Here is a 7,139-nt window from a genome sequence, read left to right on the forward strand (position 1 = left end):
CAGTTTTAATAGCTGCAGAGGCCTCGAAGAGGCAACTCCTTTTAATAAAACCCACTTGGAAAGGTATTGAGACAGACTCCCATTGACCCGATTTCAGGCAGCTCTCTGGGGCCTCCCACGTCCACCGTGTGGGCGCCGGCAGGCCCAGGGCTTGGCGTCGCCCAGGAGCCCGTTCTCTGTGACTCATGCTTCCTGGGCCCCGAGACGCGGCAGGTCACTCCAGGATGTTTGATTATTCAAAGCATTCAAGGTCCTACTGAAGAACTGGGCAGTGCTTAGAGGTTTTACCTTGCTTCACCTTGATGAAAATGGACGCTGGAGGCATGAGATGCCACCATGCAACAATCACACATACACACAGAGACAAATGTTAGGCTCGCTGCTGTGGCTCAGATGGAGAGAGGTTGGAATATAGAAAACTGGTGCTTAGTGATTGTATGTATTTATTTATTTTATCTAGCTTGGTTTTTTTTTTTTTAAGAGATGGTAAGTGTCTATGGGTAAATATTCCCAACAGATTAAATTACTTTTTCTAATTAGGAATAATTCTCTCTCCTTCTCTCCCATGACCCTCAGTGGTCCATTTACCCTCCAAGGAGATAACAACATGGTGAATTGCTTCAGACTTCTTCCAGAAATCTGTGCTGTGCATGTAACCTGCATTTACCATCTTCTGGTGTATGTTTTTATACACAGGCAGTAGTGTGTGCACATAATTAAGCGTCTTGAGTTTTTATTTAATAATATTATCTTTGAAATATTCCACTTCAGTAATGTGTGTGCTGTTAATGATGTCTTAGGGTTTGGTTTTTTTTTTTTTTCTGCTATTGCAAGCAGTGTTTTGATCTTTCAGTATTTCACTACATACCTTTGAACTTGTGCTTTGTGTACATACTTGTAATATCAATTAATCAAGTTATAACAGCTGTTTTTGGAACACCAAACACTGATTTTCGTACCGAGAAATGGAGAGGGCTATGGAAGCAGGTATTTCGTGTGTCTCTATGCTTGTAGCCAATTCCAAGTGCCCCGTGGAAGTCCGAGGGCTCACTAACTGTGCTAAATGAAAGAATTAAACAGATGAAGGCTGTCTTGTTTTGAATTAGACACAATTTACAAAATATTCCGATTCACCTGCTCTCATTAAATTTATAGAAACAAATCAACCATTATCCTCATTTGAAAGATCAGGAAGGGAGACATAAAGTCTCAAAGACAAGAAGGAGCAGTGTGATCTCTGAACTTTTCAGCTCTTTGGAACCCAAATCTAGACATTGTTTCCTCCAGGTCCCACCTCAGCAGCATTTGATTCAGGGAAAGCTCCGATTTGTTTCCAGGTGTATGGGCTGAGTGCCAACGTGCAGTAGGCAGTATTAGATACAATATTCAGGAAACCTGATGCCTAACATGCCATCAATGCTTGTTACGTGGGCCACAGTGAGACAGAGTGAGCGTGGCGTTATCTCCCCTGCTGTGGGCAGTCACCCTAGGACTCAGTCTATTGCTGTTGCCATTTTGCAGATTAGAAAAAGAAAATGAAGCTAAACAAAGTTTAGTAACTTGCCTAATATCACAGGGACTAGTAAGTGATAAAGACCCACCTCCAGATGGGACTGTCTCCAGAGCCCAAAAGCCTTAAACGCTACTTCTGTACTGGAAGTTAAAATAAATAGGACATAGATACCTTTTAAGACCTTAGAGATAATATGAATGGGTTGTGCTGAATCCCAAATGTGTCTTTTCCCATCCTTTATTTTCAAGAGTCTTCACTGTACCCCTTGAGAAATCTGTCTCCGCTTCTATTTTAATGAAATTTCTTCCATAATGAATATTCAGTTGTTTAATAAATAACTACACATTTTTTAAAAAATGACAAACTCACCAGAATTGGCCATTACTTAATAATCACAAACACAGAGCTTATGAATATTTCATGCTCACTCATTTCTGCTGAGACTGTAAGCATCCTGCATTTCTATAGCTACAGATTATGCAGGGAACAATGGAAAACATATGTTTTGTGTGTTTTCTTTAACAATTTGATGATGGAAGAACACCTGGCAGTGCTGGAGATAATGTAAGAAACGGTCGCCTTTTGTTATTTGAGTGCTTGAAATAAAAACCTCAAATGGCAAGTTGTAATCCAAACCACAGTAATTATAGAAGACTGTAGAAAAAAGGTATACATTTTAAATTCATAAATCTAAATGAGTCTATCTGCAAGTAAGTAAACTTTATTCAATTTTCCACAGTAACTCCCCACCAAGGCCATCACCCAGAATACGGCACTGCACTGCTCAGATGTTAAAAAGTTTGTCTGGGATTCAGTTGTTTCTTTGTTCTTCCCTGTTTTCTTGCAATCAGTCGGTATTAGAGTTGTCATAAGGGATCTGAGGGCGGAGCACACAGTTCGATGAGAGCCTTGAAGAAGGATGGCTTCCTCCAAGATGGAGTGCTTGAACCTGATGAGGGGACCCAGAGGAGGTTACCTGGCAGAAAGGGGGGACCCCATGGAGGAAGCAGGGCACTTTCTAGAAGCTGGAGAGAGCCAGGGTGGTGACAGCAGAGTGACTGAGAGGGAGAGCAACCTGAGATGGGCAGAAGCCAGCTCCTGGAGGGACTAGTAAACCATGATAACAAAAAACTTGAAAATTTGCCCAGGAATGGTCACGAGCCACTGGAGGGCGTGAAGCTGGGGAGAGACATGATCTGAGCCATGTTTATAAAGATCATGATCATTCCGGCTGCTGAGTGAGAAATGGGGAGAGAGAGGAGGAGAGGGAGGGTTTAGGACATACATGCAACTGTCCAAATAAAGATGATGTTGGCCCAGAGGCCTGGCTCAGGAGAGTGAAGGCGAGCTGGAGAGAAATGGGTGGACTTGGGAGCCGCTGTGGAACTGAGACACGCAGACGAGAGTGACTGATGAGATGTTGCCGTAAATAGAGGAGACTGTCGGGTGAATAACTTGGCAAACTGGGGAGACCGTGAGTTCTGTTTTGGATTTTATAACGTGATTTCAAAATTCCCTGTTTTGTTTCCTGGGAATTTGTAACAATAAGAGAAAAGCATGTATGTACAAGGACCACTTCCAAGTTGCGCTTCCCAGTTGCCAGAGTTTTCAGCACATCTTCACGGCAAGGGCTGCTCTTTCTGCGAGGCCCACCACTCCACTCCCAGCGTCTGCCGTGTGGGCTTACAGTAGGTGCCCAATAACAAGTCTGTTAGAGCAGATGGGCCGTGCTCTGAGCTGGGAGGTGAGAGTCCCGGGGAGGAGGCTGTCCTTTCCTAGTCCTTCCTTCGCCATCTTTATTTCCTTCTAACGGTGCGCCTAAGTTCCTCACTGACGGGCTATTTTATGGATTAGGGAAACTGATACTAAAGTTCATATGGAAAAACAAACAGGTAAGAAGGGCCAGGAAAAAATAAACTTGGAAAAGAAAAGCTCTGAGGAGGTCTAGTCCTAGCAAACATGAAAACATTCTATAAAGCTTCTATAATTAAAGCATTGTGGGCCACGTCTAGACTCACAGACCAGTGAGATAGCAGGGAAAGCCTAGGACAGTCAGAGGCACTTACAGAAATGTGGTGCGTAGTGAAGGCAGCATCTCGACACACCGAGGTACAGGGCTTTTTAATCAGTGGTGTTGGGACAGCTGGGCAGCCATCTGGAAAATGATTAAACGGGATCCATGTTTACAGCATGTAGAAGAGTGCACTCCAAATGGATGAGGGAGCTATATGGAAAGGTATGAAGTTATACAAGTACTTGAAGAAAACATGAGTGAACTCTAACCATAGTGCAGAGAAAGCCTTCCGACCACCAACAGCAATGCAAAAAAAGATTGACAAATTTACTACACTAGAAAGTTCCATGGCGGGGGGGGGGGGACCAATAACATAAATGAAGTCAAAAGATGGCTGAAAACTGGGAGAAAGTATGTATAAAACATACCACAATAATCATGTCTCCAATAGATAAAAATTTCCTAAAGATTGAAAAGGACCAAAAAGCTGATATTTAAATATGGCAAAAGACAATTCACACACACACACAAAATATGTAAATACATATTTATGTATAATATAAAATATGTAATTTAATGTTTATATTCAATATAATATATAGTATAAAAATACAAAAATTGTCCCTAAATATATGAAGAACCAATCACTCATAATTAGAGATATGAAAATTAAAACACAGAATTCACTACCCATCACACTGATCTGGAGTGATTTCCAGAATGTGCTGTTAAGTGAAAATGGCCAAGTATAGAAAAATATCTACAGCACGTTACCCTTCATGTAAGAAAAAGAAGCTATAAAAATAGGCACGTATCTGCTCATTTGTGTAAAAGAAATGCAGGCTGGAGAAACAAGAGACTAAATAGATCCATTACCTTCATCGGATGGGTGAGAAAAGGGTGGAGAGAAGTTGAAAATGGGAACAGGGTGGCAGGAGAGCAAGGAGAGATGCTTGCCTGAGTATGCCTTTGGTAGTGCTTTGACTTTGAGAACCAGGGTAATGAAAAGATACACAAAAAACAAAATATATATACATATATACACACACATATATGAGCTAAACCAACCAGGATGTGAGGGAAACCCAATGTGGAATAGAAATGGTAATAAACAAATGTGATTGTATCACAAATGAAGGGGTAGAATAAGAAAAAAGTAACCTAAAGAACTTTGGGAAACAGAATTTTGACTGGATGCTCTAAGGCCAAAGGCAAATAAGAACTATTTTAAATGCTGCGTTTTACGTTGTAAATCTGGTTCTCATAGAAGAATGGGTGAGCAATTGTGAAGTAATTTTTGGGGTATATGAGGATAAAAAAATAAGTAAATAGATTGTAGGGTGATGTAGTCAGGTTTCTCACTGTCAAAGAAAAAATGTATAAATTAGTAAGATAAATAAGCCCTGGGGATGTCATGTACAGCGGAATGACTATAATTAACAACTGTCTTCTATATTTGAAAGTTGCTGAGAGAGTAGATCTTAAAAGGCCTTACCACCAGAAGAAAAATTGTAACTGTGGAGTGATAGATGTTAACCAAATTTATTGTGGTGACTGTTTCACAATGTACACATATATCAAATTATTTTCTAGTACACCTTAAACTAGTGCAATGTTATGTGTCAGTTCTATCCAGAGGGATGCATCTATATGCGGTTCTGGAAATTGGAGTGACAGGACTGAGAGAAAAACAGAGATAGAAGTAGGAATATCAACTTCAGAATTTCAGTGTCATCGATAATCTGAGAGGCTTTTTTTTTCCACTTTGTACTATTTCCTAATAATATCACATGTAGGCATTTAATGAGCGTTATTATTATAAGATAAAAAGGGACCAGATATCATTAAGAAAAAAAAAAAACAAACTTGGGATGATTTTTTAAGCAAAGTGTATTCCTACAGTAATTGGCATGATACAAACCAGGGGTTATCAAATGTTTTCTGTAAGAATGGTAAGTAAATATGGCTTCTGGGGCCAAGAGGTAAAATCAAGGCTAATATTAATCAATTTTATCAAAAGAGAGAAAACAGATTTTGACCAAAGTCTTTGGTAAATTTCAAAATATAAAAAAATGGTTTTATTCTTATTAAATGACAAAAGTTACTATAAAATATAGATGTGTAATTTTTGTAACGCAACTAATAATTATAAGAATGAAATTCCTGTTTATAGGAGGAATAGCATTTTGCTTAATTTTTATTCAAAGTTAGTGTCTCCTGTCATCATAGTGACTGCGAAGGTACACCTGTTAAAAAACAGTATGAGTTCATTTACAACAGGTAGCTACAGGGATTTTGCCCCTGGGCCATAGCTTGCCAACCCCTGACCTGGCCCGTGCCTCCCCCTCCAACTTCGCCCCAGCCATCCACTCCCCGTTCACTCTGCTCAAGACACAGTGGCTCTCTCTCCATCCCTGGAGCACCTTGAGTCTCCCGGGCTGCCGGTCTTTATGTTTGCTGTTGCCTCTGTCAGGTACACAGCCCCCAGCTCTTCACCTGGCCAGTCACAGCACTTAACCTGGGCTCAAATGTCAGTTTCTTAGGGAGGCTCACTTAGATCATCCTGGGTGCCCAGCCCCCAGCTCAGCCATCTCCGATAGGTCTTCCCACTCTCTGCAGTATCGCAAAATGTATTTGCTTCAGTGATTTCCTGTCTGCACCTCTGGGTGAAGGTCCCCGAGACAGAGGGTTAACGACTGGTTCAAGCTAATGAATAAACCATTGCTTGGCACTGTTGACCTCTTAATAAACACTTGAATCAATAATGATTGAAGAGAGAAAAAAGGGATTACTGTCACCCACATATGGCACATGCAATACAACAGAAGCCAGGCGGGAAAGACACAATCTTCACAGCGGGGGTTTGACACTGACGCGTTTCCCTCCTGTTCTGGTGGGATCCTGAGAGGACGCCTTGGGATCTCTTGGTAAGAACATCCGTTTCAGGCCTGACGGTAACTTGTTCTAGGTCTGGAGTCACGGCTGCTGCCTCACCTGGGTTATACTTTGACCATCAGAAGTAAATAAATACCAGATGAGGTACAGACATTCACACAAACTTCACCGTATTCCATACATATGACAAAAATAGCAGAATGAAATATTCACATTTAAAATGCCATGACCCGACAACTCCCCAAATAGGGTGTCGTGAGTCGCAAGGTAGGAAGATTTGTAAGATCGCACAGTGGTGACCACCGACTCTGAGAATAAAAGATTCCCTGTTCCAAGTAGAAAGCCTATTGTATTCTGCATGGTAAATGGAGATGGTAAAATGCTAACGACTTGGTATCAAAATTTAGTACAAAAGCTGCTGGGTGCACAGAGAAATGAAAAGGAAAAGGGAGACTGGAATTAGAAAAGATTCTAATATTATAATTGTCACAAGCTTAGGGGAGAAAATTAGCCATCTTACCAGACACTGCAGTGAGGAGAAAACTTGTAAATTAGATTTATAGGGAAGTAACCTCAACCTAGACAAAAAAAATTAGCAAGAAAGAACAAAGTCAAGCACCACTTGTAACTAACCTTGGAGAGATCAACTCTTTGATGGATTAAGTAGCCTACCTAGAGGATGTGCCTGTCTAGTGATGATTAACTACTGAATTGAAA

At 40.9% G+C, this 7,139-nt stretch overlaps 1 long non-coding RNA gene across 1 annotated transcript; it reads right to left on the bottom strand.

Annotated features, from left to right (window-relative positions):
- Positions 1-2,226: 2,226 nt before the first annotated feature.
- On the bottom strand, positions 2,227-6,174 carry LOC123617903 (uncharacterized). The gene is made up of 3 exons (XR_006726181.2): positions 5,951-6,174; positions 3,580-3,668; positions 2,227-2,462 (listed from the first exon to the last, which is right to left on the bottom strand). It is a non-coding gene; the product is annotated as an uncharacterized LOC123617903 (long non-coding RNA).
- Between the last annotated feature and the right edge of the window lie 965 nt (positions 6,175-7,139).

This window comes from Camelus bactrianus, chromosome 19, assembly GCF_048773025.1.
Source record: "Camelus bactrianus isolate YW-2024 breed Bactrian camel chromosome 19, ASM4877302v1, whole genome shotgun sequence".
Taxonomy (NCBI): Eukaryota; Metazoa; Chordata; class Mammalia; order Artiodactyla; family Camelidae; genus Camelus; species Camelus bactrianus.